The sequence below is a fragment of the Cupressus sempervirens genome, chromosome 2 (genome assembly GCF_028749045.1).
Source record: "Cupressus sempervirens isolate cs-2001-9-10 chromosome 2, ASM2874904v1, whole genome shotgun sequence".
Classification (NCBI taxonomy): domain Eukaryota; kingdom Viridiplantae; phylum Streptophyta; class Pinopsida; order Cupressales; family Cupressaceae; genus Cupressus; species Cupressus sempervirens.
In genome coordinates, this window is record NC_143119.1 from 70,621,669 (window position 1) to 70,638,020 (window position 16,352).

Here is a 16,352-nt window from a genome sequence, read left to right on the forward strand (position 1 = left end):
TTGAGAATTTAATAGAATTTCAAAGACACAAAGACCAAGCTATGAATTAGGGCAATCTAAGGGTTTGAAAAATACAAGGAACGAAACCCTAATTTGCATGACACAAAGACTCAAATGATTTTTCACTAAAAAAAATTCTTAAAATTTTTGCATTGTGAAAAATCAGACCAACAGTGGCTCTGTCTGGGGATGCATGTCCCTTGTGGGCATGGCAAGATTTCAGATCTCTAGGAGAAGTAGACCACACACCATACTTCCAAAACTTCTCTCTTGAACAGCTTTATTGAAAGCAAAAACAACTACCTCAACTATGTACAAACGATGGCCCAAGGCCATAGGAAAGTTTTCAAAACTTCTTACCTCTGTAAAAAACCTGATTCTCATTTACATCTCTCTGAGGTAAGCTAAAAATATCTTTCTCAATTTTACCAATCAAATTAGCATCTTGAATCACATCACTTTGGAAAAAAAAAATATCACCATTCTCATAATGCCTATGAAATTCAAAGACTATTTCATCTTCATGCTCACTATGAGAAAAAAATCAGCATGCTCATAATTACACAGATTGAACTGAAAATCAAAATCTAATGATAATTCATGCATGCTGATCGGAAACACAAAGACTTCATATTCTACACCATTTACCAAGTTGCATGTACCAAAAACTTGCAACTCACCTTGTGTCTCTGGCTGTAAAGAGTACATGAAATCTGATTGTTTCCTACTTGCAATCATGTTACTTATTAAATCAAATTTATCTTCCACTAAAACCTCTTCACACTCAAACAACTAATTAGTCACCAAAATTGAAAACTCATTCTGAAAGTGTTGGTCTAAACTATGCTGATAATAATCATTTTCTTCATCTAACTGAAAGTTGGAATAAACCTTGAACTTATCTCTACAAGAATTATCAGCATATGAAGAAAATCCATATTCAGATTGACAACATTCATTGTTTTCCTCTTCATCACATGAAACATCAAAACAAATTTCTACAAGATTAGTATGATAAGAATTTGAAACAGTATTAAGATTCCCTTCACTAACATGCTCCACATCCAAAAAATCATCATGTGCAAAAACATTTGAGGTACTATCATCTACACCTCCAAAATTTGATAAGGATTGTTCGGATTCCACATCTCTTTCTACATCAAACTTTGGGGAAGTAACTTGACTGAATGAAGAAACATTATGACAAAAAATATGAAGATCCTTAGAAACACTTGCTTTTCAAAATCATGAGCCAACAAATAGAGATTTCATCAGGGCTCAAGAAGACTGCCTCACAAATCTTCTCCCAATTGTGATTGTCATCTATATAACATGAAGAACTTACAACAACAAGATCATTAGTATAACAATCTAGACAATCGAAATTGTTACAACATTCATTATTATCATAGCAATCACTAACTTTACTGTTGTTACATAATTCCTCAACTTCATATTTACTATAACCAAGTTTATTTTCACTTTCATATCCATCTTCCTTATGATGATTGCAATTACCCGATTCGCTTGCATTTGAATCATTCTCTTCACATTCGGAAGATAGATTATCTTTATATACGAATTCATTATATTCATTACTACCCTAACTTTCAGCACACTCATTATTATCATTTGAAGAAATAACATGAAATCTATAATCACCACTTTCCATCTCTTCAATGAATCTTTCAATTTGTAAAAACTTTTGTAATCTTATAGGTGTTGGCCAATTGACTGAATCAGGTACTAGAACATCAAGGAAAACACTAGGCAGGGAAGATTCCTCAGGTCTACAATGAAAAGGCATCTCACTGATTATTGATTTAAGCCTTAAATAACATTTTTCAGCATTTAAACCTTGAGAATTTCCTACCTCAATTCTTATAAGATTGACAATCCTTTTGAAGACCAGTCTATTCAACATAGCAATGTTATTATTCTCAATTTCTAAACTTCCAAAATTTGGAAAACTAATCTCAGATCTGAGATCTGACTCCATTATAGAACAAAATTTTTACCTCTTCCTTCTAGTGTTGAAAATGACTGAATAGAGGCTACCATTTTTTTAACATTTGACTTCCATGAAAGGAAAACATGAAAACCAAAATACCTCAAGTGTTGATGCAAACTTCAATCTACTGATTTGGCACAGGTGCAAGACTAAAAATCCTTTACACCACTAATCAAACTTTGTAGAGTCGCCAGCTCCTTTCAAGAGGATAAAGAGATCACTGCTGTGATTCACTTTTTACACTTCAATTTCTTATAATAGCAGATTGCAAACAACACTTTAAAACTTATCCAAAATTCAAAACTTCCTTTCCAAGAAACTATCAACAATTTTAGATCTACCCATACAACTAAAAATTCTTCAAAATTTTGCAATGAAATCAACTAGGAACAAACTAGTACAGAGATTTGAGAGTCACCACTCACACCTTGTGAGAAATAAAACATAATTTATCACTTGACAAATTTGAACTAGATCTTTAGTGTAGGAGAAACTTGCAGATCATTATCATCTTGAAAAGAAACTACACTTTATAAATCAATTCTTGACTCTGAACTTTCTCACAGCACTTGCAAAAACTAAATTGATTGAAGATAGACCTATAACAGTCATAGAACACATTTTACATCCAATTTTACAATATATTGTTGTCCATGAATAAAGCTTCACTGGGGAACATAAAACATCAGTAGAGAAATGGTAAACACCTCACACAACCCTACTGCTATAGAAAATCCTTCCTATTGTATCCAATCTTCTTCAAATTCTCAAGGCTTGTCTGCCATTCAGATTCAATACAACTCCCCAACAGAGTCGTCATTTTGTTGGTGACTCAGATGGGCAAAACCATACTAAAAAAATAGGACTGAGATATTCAATTAACACCAAAGATTCTTGTTGTTTTAACAAGGTTTATTTTCCATCTTGTCTCCCCAGTAGAGTTGCCATTTTGTTGGTTCCTAATTTAACAGTTTTGAAAATGACCACAAAACTAGACGAATGCATCTAAGCCTAGCAAATTCCTATGACGGATACACCTGACTGTAGTCTTGGGCCAACTATAAGGCATAACTCCTTCTTCACTACAAGCTCTACAAAACCTAGGCAGGTGAACCTCTGGTCCAATTAATATGGTACCAGTGCAAAACATATTCTTGAATCTATTCAAAGTAGATAAAAGCCCTTGTTTCTCCTAATAACCTATGCAGTAACAAAGAAGTGTAGTAGCTAATTACAACTCTATGAAATGCACAAGCTGAGTGAGGGCATCACATTTAGGTTCTTCAACATAAAATGTAAAGATGATTTTTTAAAAAAATTGATTTTATGTGGGTGGGGAAAGCAGATGAAAACCAAGTATAAACAACAAACTAATGATCCTATAGTTGATCAATTCCTAATCCATTGGGCAATTCATGAATCTCCCTCATGAATTTTGGATATCTGATACTTATTCATATATTCAGATATATGATCTATCCATTCACCTTTGAATAGACATCAATGTTCAATTTCAATCTCATTCTTACCTGATATCCTCCTCAATAAATTTGAAACCCTGTTGATTTCTATGAAGCATTTACACAATTCCTTGAATTATCAACAACAATGAAACAACATAAAGCCTTAAGGGACTGCAACTATGACCTAGGCTCTTTGTTCCAAGACCATAAAACATCACATCTCAATTGAAAAAGGAGACAAGATTTAAATTGAAACTAAACACTTGTTGTTCCTTCTATTGATTTCCTTGAAATAATACATAAAAATGCATGAAATTAACTCACAGAGAACCTAATAAACTAGACTATACAATGAGAAAATACTATCATACAAGAGAGAATATGATAGGAATGAGAAGCTGATGGGATGGGAAGGGGGTATCATAGCCAAAGAAAAAGCTTCATGGTCTGGAACCAGCACATCCCAGATCTTCCATTCAGAGTTCATCAATTTCAGGGCCAGTTCTACTAAATGCCTTCATTCCAGAGAAACTTTCCAATATTTTCCAACCACTACAATGAATGAAAGAAAGAAAGATATAGAAAGAAGTGAATTACCAGATCTATTATGCAACTGACATCTATCCACTTGGAATTTAATCCCTTACAATTGAAAAACCTCTCTCCTCTTTCCACACATTCATTTGATTTGGTTTTAGCATGGCTTAGTAACTAATTTGCAAAATATCTCTTTCTAAATGATGAAAACCTTTAAGTCACCAAAATATCTTATTTGCCTTATGAAATACTGGTGAAATTTTGAGTTTTTACTAAGTGAATCTGATCAAAATTTGACCCAAACTGCATTTTCACTGCCTTTTAACCACATTCAGGTCATTACCCTGCTAAAAATCAAAATTGAACTTTGATACCTGAATTTGGTTGCAAGTTAGGAATCTAATAGAAAACCTCTTATAGCTCGAACAAACTACTTCTTGTGCAGAAACTAACTACATAGTCAGAAAATTTAGATTCTCCTAGTTCCCGCGATATATAATATCGCATATTTCGCTTATCAAGAACCTCCAGAAAGCCAATTTGAAAATGTCTCCCTCTGCTAGAAAACTCAAATTTGCATCCTTGATATTTTAAATTTCAAAAATTTAAAATGTTCTAATGTCTGAACTTTAGCCAAATGACCCTTTTGAATTTAAAACTCACTGACACTGCAATTGCTTACCAAAAAATAATTAACAATAATTATTTTTTATTTCTTTCAAATCTTCCCACCCTCTGAATTTGGGTCAAACTAGGTTTGACTGAGTGCCACATGTCACTTCCTCACTGGTCGACCACTGCCACTGAGTGCCACTTGTCATGATTTAATTGGCCTGCCTGTTGCACTGGCACGTCATCATCTACCTTGACCCGGTGCCATGTGTCGCATTACCGCTTACCCGCATTCCTTAAATTTCTTGCATCTTAAAATAGCAGGTAAGCATCAGTCGTTGATCAAGACGAGATCAATGATTAGATCAGCTTAATATTTAAACAAAGTCCAGTCAGTTATACTGACTAATAGGAAGCCTTTATATGAGTTTGCATCTCCTGACAACTTCCACACCAGCAGGTCCCATATCTTTTTCTGAGCAAGCAAGTGCTTGATGTCATTCTTTCTACATGTCAAGCTGGTGCATTCCCACTTTCCTTATTGAACGAGCATCTTTATATTGCGGGATTGTGCCAGTCGTTGATCTTCAAAAGGTTAACGGTGGTAATGCTAGAATTTTGTAAACCTTGCAAGATGGGAAAAGTGACATTACCATGGACACGTGTCTACATGGCACATACCCACTTTATTTAAACTTCATTCAAGTTCTCAATGCAAGCAAGTGCCCTTCATTGATTAAGACAGGATCAACGGTGCGAAATAGTTCTACATTTTATGCTTGCATCATCCACTTGGACCAATAAAATGACTCTTCTCAACCCTCGTGCTCTGACCCACCTGACTACTACATTTATTTATGAGGTTTTCATGCTTGTAGCACAAATATTTCCAGCTAAGCACATGTGGCATACAGTATGGCACGACTCAGTTTTCTTTCCCAATCCTAGCCCTACTATGACATGCGACACAAATGTGCATTCCCACATTCCTTAAATTTTGAGTAGTTCTTTATTGCAGGCTTGTGCCAGCCCTTGATCTTTGAAGGATCTATGGTTGACAAAACTTCGATCATTTCTAGCAGAGAAACCTCCTTGATGGCACAACTGGCAATATACATCAGCAATCACTTTACAACTTGGCACACCATGGCACACACTAGGGCTTCCTGACCCCACCTTGCTACGTGTCTAAAAACTACTTGCCCACTTTATTTAAAAGCCTTGCATATGAACATTGTAGGAATGTGGTACCTGTTGATCTGAATGAGATCAATGGTCATACAAAATTTGTAACACACTGGGCATTTTTCAATAAAAAATTAAGTCAAAAAGAATGTGGTCAATGATTTTTAAATGAGCTTTTAATAAAACCATGCTCGCATAAGCCCGACCTTAGGGTAAAATGATATACCATCAAAAAACATTTTTCATTTTTCTGAAAATATTTCGAGGGTTTTTCAAAACTAGGGTAAAATAAGACAAGGCACTGGGGTATCTGAGAAATTCTCTGAAGACAAACCTTGAGAATTTAATAGAATTTCAAAGACACAGAGACCAGGCTATGAATTAGGGAAATCTAAGGGTTTGAAAAATACAAGGAACAAAACCCTAATTTGCACGACAAAAAGACTCAAATGATTTTTCACTAAAAAAAAATTCTCAAAATTTCTGCATTGTGAAAAATCAGACCAACAGGTTGCAAGATCACCTGAAACCTTGTAGTTGATCCTAGATTAGCTTTTCAAGAGAGGAGTTTGAAAGAATTCCTTCCATTAAGCATTGTGCAAAATAATAACTCAACACAAGCATCATCTTTATAATCCAGTTCTTCCAAATATCTATATATCTACCTTCTAATAGGAATTTTGGTCTGCCAAACTATATTTTTCTTTGTTAGAAAAATAATTCATGAAGTATAAAACCAAGTATATAAACAATAAAGAAAGGTTCTAAATTTGTTGCAAACATATTCGTTAACTATCCAAAGTTTCTATGAACTTGAAGTGTACATAGTATTTTGTAGTTGGAAAGACCATCGTAGGCTCAAGTCTAGGTTTGTAATTGTAATTGTATTTAATTATCTTTTTATTTTATAAGATTTTCATCTTTAGTATTTTCTTTATTTATTTTGAATGATTATTTCCCTTAAATTAATATATAATCATTCTATTAAATTATTGTCATCTTCTAGTTCGCTATCTAGAATTTGCAATTTGATTTAATCAGTAAGGCTATGATCAATTAACACTAATATCTAGTACATTCCTTCATAAGGGGAATGATGAGAGATAACACAAACATACCCATTCACCTAATGGATGAAACAATAATACATGGTGATTCTTAACTTTGACCATATGCATGACATTATATTCATGAGTGTTGACATCAAACATCAAATGTTATGACCATATTAGAGTCATTCAAATCCTAGGACATTGTAAACTACACAATACCATAACATTGATTTGATCTACTCATTACATTCAAACAATAGAAAAACATAGCCTATAGCTTAATTTTAACACCATAAACAATAAATCCTTAACATCTCATAGCTAGGATTTCTCAAAGACTCAAACTAACCAAATATTAACTTCATTTATTAGTCTAAAATGAAGCTAATCCCAAACATAGAGGATTTTAATTTCAAATGATAGGATTAAATTTTGTTAAATTCAAAACACTAATATTCATCATTAAAAATATATTCTATAAACTGCTTTTCATTGCAATATTAATAAGTCTACTCTAAAGTTAACAAGGTATCTACTTTTGTTGAGAAAAGGCCAAGTTTGAATTTTTCTTAGGCTTAAGGAACACAAAGTTTACCTTCATCCCAAATTTTTGAGATCAAATTATGAGCTATTTGTATGCTATCAAATTAGAAATGATCTATTGAAGAAATTAACAACTAACCAAGATGTTAAACAAATAGAGATCTAGAGGTAATTAATATATCATACATGAATTTGTGATATTTGTGTCGGGAATTTGGACATGGAATGTATAGAAGAGAAAAAAGATAGAATAATCAAAATAAATGGCATGCAAAATGAAATTTGTGTAGCTATTATGTATTCAAACTAACAACTCTTGCATAATAGTATATAACAAAGGTAGACCAATCTCACCTTAATGATGATCAAAAGCTACTTTTATAAGATAACTTTTTAGTGAGTGCTTAATATGCTTGGAATTAGTACATTTTTGCCAAGTTTTGAGCACAAAACTCAATATTTTATTATGTTAAAAAATTGTCAAACCATCATACGAAAGGTTGGGACTATACTGAGTTTTGACTAGAAAATAACAATTGAGCAATGGAGAAATTAGAGTACGTTGAACTACCAAATTGATTTTCATTCCATCTACATCCTTGCACCTAAAGAATGGATATTGTTGTTGCTGCTAGGGTTTGTTCTTGGGTCAACACAATATTCTATTTGACTCAACAAGAACAACCATTAGCTTTTAATACAATATTATAAATTATTCAAAATCCCAAACATGCACAAGAGAAACTACTTCAAGGAAAAATTTAGTGAAAACTAAACCAAAAAGACAACTAGGCAATCTACTTAAATGAATGGATAAAAGATTTCAATATTGTCCACAAGGTTGAAGCAACCTATGGGACCCAAAATAACACACACCTCCAAAACATGATACGGAAGCCTCAAAATAATTTGTAACCTCCTCTTTAGATCTACCCTTTGAAAATGAATTTGGATCAATAGCTTTGTTGTTTTCTCCAACATTTTCCCTTAAACAAGAGCTTAAATTGTTTGTTTTTAATATGTCTCTGTAACTCGTATATATGTCATTATACATTGGGTACTTTGTGACAAGATGTCACTCTATCTCTACCACTCCCATATTACAAAATAGACATATTATATTTTCTCATTCTTAGAAACATTACAAGAACTAAATAATAGAGGCCAAGAGATGTGACATCCTCTTGAGTTCCATATACATAAGAGATAATGTAAGCTACACCAATAGAATAGCCAACTTATCAATAAACTTAGTACCCACTAAATTGAATTCTTGTAGCTATCCTCCTCACATTGAAATCAACCTCCATGAATAAAAGAACATCAACAAAAAAGACAACTAGGTAATCTACTTTAAATGAATGAAAGATTTCAATATCGTCCATGTGGTTGAAGCAACCCATGGGACCCAAAATAGCACACGCAAATAGATAGAGATAGATATAGCTTATCAAGTGAGAAATAGACATATATAGATATAGACTTATGCTGGAAAGAGTATTCATCTGTGACATGTTAACATCAACAATTCACAAAACATCATTAATATCAGATATACTAGAAGACATATCAGGTTACAGTCAAGAATACGTACATTTTGGAGAACAAATCAAATATTTTAGTATTCACCATAAGTCACAAGAGTTATGCAATGACATGGTATGGATCAAAGAATACTACATCAATCATTGACAACACATGTTGTATGTTTGGTCGATGACTTATGATGGAGATTAAATAATATAGTGCATTGTAGGAGTTTGAAAAATTCTACAATAAGGAATTTGAATATACACAATAGCATGAACACATAGTTTATTGATTAGTACATATGGAGAGCAACATCATTGGCAACAAATGAAGAAAGTAAAAACATGGTCAGTAGAACCCAAACAAGTGAGAGAATGATAAATACATGTTAGTATGGACAATACAACAACTTGGATCATATATATTCAAAGTATTAAAAAATTAATAATATAATTTAAAAGCAAGAGATATGGAGTATGTATTCTATCTCTATACATCATATTGTGTGTTTTCCAAAGACAGGAATGATCATAATCTTCAAGGTATCAAGCATATATATTTGATTTCCATCATTCTTTTTCAATACAAATTGCAAAGCTTCAAGGTTAAAAGAATAAGAACTTAGAGTTTCAAATATTTATTTTGGTTGGTATGAGAAATTAGCAATGTAGATTCTGGAAACAAAATGCAAAAAGAAAACAAAGCTCTTACCTAAAATGGCTCCTTTGCACACAGACCTCCTCCGGCTAAATTGATTGATGCCACTTTTTTTCTTTTTTTTCTTTTTTAAATTATGAACCCAATTTGGTCAAAATTTCAACCAAATTGGGAAAACCTAATTTGGTCAAAATTTTGACCAACTCAGGCATAAAAACAAAACAAAAAATTATTCAACAAGAAAATTAAGGGCTTTGTCAAAAGAAAAGGTCAAAAATTAACCTATAATGTATTAGTGTCATGATAATGGTTGAATTTGAACACACGAAAGCTAAGATCTATGATGCTGATGGAGAACTCATTTGGAGATTAGAACTAGAGGTAATCTATTTTATCCTGACATGAATGAAGCTACTTGTCTTGTTGTACAATTTGATGATGTGTGGCTATGGCACAAAAAGATTATGTCATGTAAATTTTGACAACTTGGTTAGTATCAATAAGATGAAAAGAGTCAAAGGTTTGCCAAAAATGAAGAAACCTGATAATGTGATTTGTAAACAATGTTAGTTAGGCAAGATGACAAAGTCAAGTTTTAAGAGTAAGACTCATAATTCAAAATAAATTTTGGAATTAGATCATCTTGATCTATGTGGACCAATTAATGTGCAAAGCTATAAAGGTGACAAATATTTTATTCTATTTGTTGATGATTACTCAAGAATAATGATAGTTATTTTTTTAAGAGAAAAATATGATACTTTTCAAATGTTTAAGTGGTATCTAGAAAAGGTTGAAAAGGAAAATGGTAAAAGCTTGAAATTTCTAAGATCAGATAGAGGTGGACAATTTACATCAAATGAATTCAGTAACTTCTGCAATGGCAAAGGAATCAAGAGGCAAACTTTTGCACTTGGAGAACAAATCTGTGATGGATTGTGCCAAAACACTGATGATGGAGAAGAATTTTTCTTTAAAATACTAGAGAGAAGCTATTAGTACAACTCTCTATACTTTTCAAATGAAAATTATGTCAAGAAAGATATCCCTAAGTTCTCTTCACATTAATATGATGCCTTTATTATTTTCAAGTTGTGATGTTGTGAAGTTGTTTGGTCGCAACATCACCCTTTTTTATGTGCTAATGATTTTGGTAGCTATGATAGTGCAAAATGGTTATCTATTGGTAAGCGCAACTTCATGACTATTAAGACTAATTGGGTAGTTAGTGGTGTGAAGAGGTGATTCAATCAATCACATGGTCATGACTATTTTTTGGCATGAAGGTTTTTATGGTGCGACTGAGCAAAAAGGTTATCATGGTGATTGTCACAACTATTGGTGTTTTGAAATGTTACGGTTTCAAATTACCCCGATGAGAATGAGATACATCTAGGGGCAGCTACTTCCCATCTTCAACATACCCTTTCAGACACTACGCCAACTATAAGACTAGACCCTTCTTCTACTTCAAGCTCTGCAAAACCTAAGTAGGTGGACCTATAGATTCTTCATATGGTACCAGTTGTCAAAAGCATACAATGAATCTAAACAAAGTAGATAAAACCCTTAATCTTATAACACTTATGCAAAGATCTTAGACATGAAATAGCTAATAACATGGCCTAAGAAATTGATAAGCTAAGTGAGGACATTCTTTTTAGTTCATTCAACATTAAAGAGAAAGATATTTGATTAATGATTTTGATTTTAACAAAACCCCAAATATGCAGTGGTAAGGACAAGTTGATCCTATAGCTAATTAGTACCTTATCTATTGGGAAATTCCACAAATTAATCACATAAATCTGTGATACCAGTGAAATATTCCATACATCAAGATATTAGATCTATCTAATCACTTTTTGAATCAGATATTGATGTTCATAAAGACCTCATTCTCATGAAGTATCCTTCTCAAAATAACTAGCAACCCTGTCAAATACATCAAGCCTTTACTTGTCCCTTTGTTCCAACAATAAAATATATCAAACATACAAACCTAAGGCATGTAGAACAAGAATTTTAGTGTGCAAAGAACATTAACAAATAAAGTAAACATTCACAAACCAAAAAACTAAATTCACATATATGCTTAGACAAAGAAAGCAAACAAGAAGTGCAAACCTCACAAGAGAAAACACTCCATGCTTTCTTGATTCTGTAGATGTGTCCTTTTGCTGTGGATGTATGCTCAAGATGCTCAAAAGTTGCTTCAATGGAGATGGGTAATGGAAAATTGGTAGCTTTGTGAGCTCTCAATTTGGCATTATAAGGGTAAGATTGATGGCTTTGGTTCTCAAAATAGCATGGTAACTTTAGCTCAAAGATTGTTGATGAAATGGCTTGGGAGGGGATTCAATTTATAGGCTAAGGGGTAGAGGGATGGAGGGCTTAGATGCAAGGATGGATGAAGGCTTAAGGAGGGCTAGGATGCACTCAAAGGAGAGCACATGGATTGTGCTTGTTTAGCACCAATGGGGAGGTGACACTTGTCACAAGGAGGATGAGTGTGAGAGGGTAGGGTAAAGGGTTGGTTAAAGGCATGATGAGTGGGGTTGAGTATGTAAGAGGGATGTAAGAGGAATGAGTGTGGAAGAGGGAAGAGTGTGGAAGATGGATGTAAGAGTCATGAGTGGGTTTGTAAGAGTCTTTTATGTTTTGTAAGAGCACTCATGACTTGGTGGTTGGGATTTTTGAGGGGAGACTTTGGTTTGGATTAGGAAAGTCTTAAACTTTTTTAAGGAATGTGACAACATTAGGGGGTGGATTAGGCTTGGGTTTAGGATTAGATTAGGAATGTTAGAGATGTGCAAGTGGATGGCATTAATGAGGGTCGGTGAGTTAGTGGCTAAGCTTGGTTAGTATGGTTGGATGGGGTGGATTAGGCTAAATGGAGGATTAGAGATAGGTTAGGGGTTTTTGAATTTGAGGATTTCATTTATCAAATAGATTTATTTAATAAATGGGGATTTTTGGAATTAGATAGAAGAATAGGATTTAATTGATAAATAATAGATTATTTGATTTATCAATTAGGACTATAGATGATTAATTAAATTAATCAACTAGGGGATGACAAAGGATTAATTAAATAGAAATTTAATTAATAATGCCTTTTTAGATAACTAAATAGGATTACTAAAATAGTGTAATCAAATTTAGGTGTCTACAAGGCAAAGCAAATGGGTCTTAGTTATGTCCCTGAAACACATAAGATTGCAGGTTATAGAGATAGGAGATGAGAATCAGAATGAAACTAAGGAGATTCTTACTCATTGTATTCATTTCTTTAAAGCTATACATTCAGATGCATGTAGAATAATTCATAAAACCACTAAACAGATTAGAACTAGCTATATTATTTTAACTACTATTGTTCATACAAGAGAAATATGCTAAAGAATGTGGTATCATAGTGATGAAAATACATCAAAACTAGAACCATGGTCTCATAGTGAAAACTGCCAACATGGTATCATGGCCATAAGAAAAAAAATTTCAGAACTAGAACCAACTAGTTTTACAGTGAAAACTACCAACCAACCCTTTATAATGGATGAGAAAGAGAAAGATATAGAAGAAGAATGGAATCCCAGATCTAATATGGAAGTGACATGTGTCCACTTGAATATCCATTTTTTGCAGTTGTAAAACATCTCTCCTCTTTCTACCCATGAAATTTGATATGGTTTTCATCATTATTCTGTAACAAACTTGGAAATATCTCTTATGAATGATGAAAACCCTTGTATTGCTAAAATATCTTAAATGCATCATGAAGTGTTGATAAAATCTAGATTTAACTAACTTGAAGGTAACCAAACTTGACCTTAACTACATTTTTCCTATCTTTTACACACATTCAACTCACCTTGCTAGAAAATACACTTGAACCTCAATATCAAAATGCTATTACAAACTGAGAATTAGGGACAAAACCTCGTATAACCTAAAAAAATCACTTCCTATGTGAAAATAAACTCTAGAAACAAAAAGTTCATTCTCTCCCAATTCTATTGATATATAATATTGCTATATTTACATATCAAAAACCCCTAGAATCTTAGTTTGAAAAAAATGCCCCTATTATAGCCCTGTGGTCTACACTTCATTTTTCAAAAATTTAAAAATTCTAAAGTCGAAACTTTAGATTATATCTCTTTTGAATTTAAATACTTTGTACAGGAATTTTTTTTGAAAAACATTTAAAATTTTAATTTTTAAATCATTTTTTTTTTACCTATCCCTACATTTTAGGTCAACTAAGTTTGACCCTTTTTTTCCACGTGGCAGCATGCCATTGGTTGGTGTCTACCACATCATCATCCACTTGGGCACCATGTGGCACCCTTTGATTGGCTAACATGTCATCACCACGTGTCAGCTTCTCATTTACTACCTGACCTCTGTGTTAGTGCCACATCATCAGTTGATTGTGCATGTCACCTCACCACTAATCGGGGCTTGCTGCCACATGTTAGCTAGGTGCATTACCACATATACAGTTAGCAACTACTGACTATGCAAGTCTTAATTCACCCTTGTGACACATGGCACCTCGCTTGGGAATCCACACTGACTTGGCCATTCTCACCACGTGTCACTTCTTGGTTCATCCTTCAATGTGCCACTTGTTACCTATTGATTGGTTGTTAGACTACATGTTAGTGTGATGTCATCATTTTACATCAAAATTTGAATTTGTGGCTCCTTCGGCTGACCAGGTAGGCCCCATGTGCAAGTTGTGTATGGCTTTAAAAATTTGTATCTTAAAGACACTTTACTAGCTAGTGCTTTAGCTTTTAAACATCTAAAATCTTCACCACTACATGAATGTGGAATATTATGTTTTGGATTCCATATCCATATTTGTGTGTTTTCCTTCCTCACGCATAGTTTCTTCCATCAAAACATATTGGAGCTCCCCTCTTTTCAATGCCTTCTTGATTGGTCTCCTCTACAAAACTAGTCCCATCTAAAAGCTACACACCATGCTCTTTACAAATTTCATTCATTGTCTCGATTCCTTATCATTTCTCATTATTGCTATGCCTTGACATTGTGGGATGGCTCTGCAAAGAACTTGTTGCACCAAGGTGGAGAAAAAAGAAAAGGTGACATTCTCATAAGGTGTATCTTTAAAAAAAAATAGCAGCAAAGGCAAAGAAAACCACAACGACAATGATCTTTGTAAGGTAGATGTCGATGACCACTCCTACTTTACTTTAATGTATGCCTATAAAATGGAATGGTATGGCTCTTTGGAAGAAAAACACTTCCCACTCTCTTCAATCGGCAACTTCCATACTTCAAAAAGATGGCGTCAGACCAGTCAATAGCCTTTGGCACTGCTTCTCCTTCATGTGGGCCTATGTTCTTCCACATTTGCACTTCCAGCACCCCTTGGGACTATGGTGTAAAGTGGGGAATCTACAAATTCCATCTTCTTGTTGATTGAGTTCAAATATTGAAACCATCTAAATCAATCATAATTGTAGTTTGAATGGTAGAAATGTTCATTAATTTCTAGACCATCTCTCCATTTATTGAATACATCTTCATCTATGAAGTATCCTCTGCCTAATTTTTATTACTGAGGTAGGCAAGTGAGAAGCATCTAAAATGAGTAGGGATTGTTGTCAACAAGACTCACCTTAGGTAACTTTTGTAGACATCGATACTGCTAAAGACCAAAAATGATAGAAGCCTATGTTTTATATGTTCATCATTGCACAAAAAACATGAAGGAAAGTGTAATTTTTAAAGCAGATGTCATGGGATCCCATGCCTGAAACAAAATCATTAGGTATCAAAAATAAATCCAATCTTTTGATTTAATTAAAACTCAAACTGGCACTAGCTTCCCTCATTACACCAATTTGTAGTTTTGACAGTAAAATATGAGCATCAACATGTTCCTGTTTGAGACTTCTACCATGTTTTCAACACCATCTGTGGTTTCCAATAGCTTACCACAAAATACCACTCCCACTTTGTAGTTTTGAATGAACTTTATCTACAATTCTCCCTTATTAAGATTCAAGATGATCTAAGCTATGTTAACCTCTCTTCTCTTTTTTCACTACCAACTGCATAGATACTCTTGATAGAGAACACAACTCCAAGTCATTTCATACATACCCATCCTATGAATACTAACTACGAATTGGTGAGGTGAACTCATCAAGCATTTGAAGATGTAATAAAAAATGTCCTTGGTAGAAAATACAACTACCTAGTTCATCCTAAAACAATTGGGACGAACAAAAACATTCATTTCCTATGATGCATTATGATTTATAATGAATTAAAATTTGAAAATTAGATGGATATCTTTTAAAACTGGGACATCCTTCATCAAATCCATCAAAAGTGCCAATTCTTGTTATCAAAATTTGAATCACCAACATCTATACAGATTACACTTCACTAAAGAAGTAGCAGAAAATGAGAAACTTGTCTTTGATTTAATGATAGTCCTTTGAAAATGGTGGTTTCATTCACTTTCAATCTTACACTTAATGTGTTGGCTGACAAGGGAAATAGGCAAGATTTCTCTTTCACTTTGACTAAAATCAATAAGACATTAATGATAGTATCTTCCTTGGAATAGGATTCCACTTAAGCATGTCATGTGTTCAAAACACCCTCCACCATTGCAAAATATAACTTGTGAAAAAGCAATGATATCAACCTTAAAATGGAGAAATACTAGAAAATAATCCCCTTTGATATTCTCAATTCCCTATTTTATAACAC